Genomic DNA, 1557 nt, shown 5'->3' with positions numbered 1-1557 from the left:
GAAAGGAGGGAGGGAGGGAGGGAAGAAGGGAGAAAGGGAGGAAAAAAGGGAGGAAGGGAGGAAGGAAGGAACTGACTTTTCCCCTCCTCCTTGATACTTGGGGCAGAGAAATGGAATGAGGGAAGGGGGTATTCAGGATCTGTTACTACAGGCTCAAAAGTATCAGCCAACATTCTTAACACAGCTGCCTCCCATTGACAAGAATAAGGATGCAACTGGGGAGATGGAGGACAGGGCTAGCTTAGAGCCTGGGGCCTAGCAGTTAATTCACAGGTGTTTCCAGCAAACTGGGAGTAACCAAATACTCAAGAGTCTTGGAACAGTTTGTGTTCTCCCTTGCATCTGCCTTGTGCTTCCCTGTCATGGCCCCCAACATCAATCAATGCCTCCGCTTAGCACCCCCTCCACCAATATTCCCACCCTTGTTCTCTGGCTCCCTAGAAGACAATTATATTGTCTTGGTTTACTTTGGACTTGTAGCTTAGCTGCTGTTGAAGACCAGGCCCAGCTCCTGCACCCGCTCTGTCTCATCATTGATCAATCTGTACCCAAAGATACCTTAGACAATGACCTGAAAAACTCTTCGTCACTGCACAGAACAACCTAACCATGATGTAATGTATAGAGCACTGGGTCTTCAGTAGTCAGAGGCTTTCATCTCAGCTCTTCTGCTTACTGCCTACGTCACCATAGATGACACCCACCCCTTGTCTTGGCCTCGGTTTCCCCCTTTGTAAGCCAGTGAGGGGGTGGATGACACCCACCCCTTGTCTTGGCCTCGGTTTCCCCCTTTGTAAGCCGGTGAGGGGGTGGATGGCAGCTATCATAGCCATTCCATCTGTGAATTCTAGAACAGCAGGACCAATTCCCCCTGAAGGGAGAGCTAGGATGGATCTGCCCCATCTCTGCCTCCGGGGAGCCTTGATCACCCATTCGCACGCCTGGTCTCTGTACTGACGGTACTTCATCACCTGGACTCTGCCACGGTGACTAGAAGAGCCACCCTCTCCTCCCCACTGCCCCCACAGAGGCTGGCTTCCCAGTCAGCAGCTGCTCACCCTCCCTTGGCTCCTCAGCTCCCGTTTAAGAGCAGAGAATGTCTCAGCATTTTTTTAGCTCATGGCTGCACTGTTGGTCATCCACCATCTGACAACTTGTTCCAGCAAAGAAGTGGCAGAAACAGAGAAAGGCCACCAGGCCCTTCTCTTCTCTCCCAAACCCCTCCCCCGGCTAGGGCGCTGGATCCAGTCCTAGAAGTACAGGCCACAGCAGCCCTGGTCAGCTGCAGGAGCAGAATGGCCATTGTCCTGGAAGAAGAGCCCAGTTGGGGGTTAGAGCCATTGGACAGGAGGGAGAAAACTGCATTTGAAGTAAAAAAATCGGGTTAGAATTCAAGCTCTGGCTGCATAGTCTCAGGCAAGTGTTTCTGGTCCTCTTCACTTGTGGAGTATAATCATAACAACAACTAGCATTTATACAGCACTTTAAAGTGTGCAGTGGGCATTACATTGTCTCATCAGACTCTCACAAGGATCTAAGCAAATTTCTCAGGATCAT

Source organism: Petaurus breviceps, unplaced genomic scaffold (assembly GCF_028583685.1).
Source record: "Petaurus breviceps papuanus isolate PSGF00001 unplaced genomic scaffold, PetGlider_PUasm1.0 188, whole genome shotgun sequence".
Classification (NCBI taxonomy): Eukaryota; Metazoa; Chordata; class Mammalia; order Diprotodontia; family Petauridae; genus Petaurus; species Petaurus breviceps.
This window is presented reverse-complemented; position numbering follows the sequence as displayed.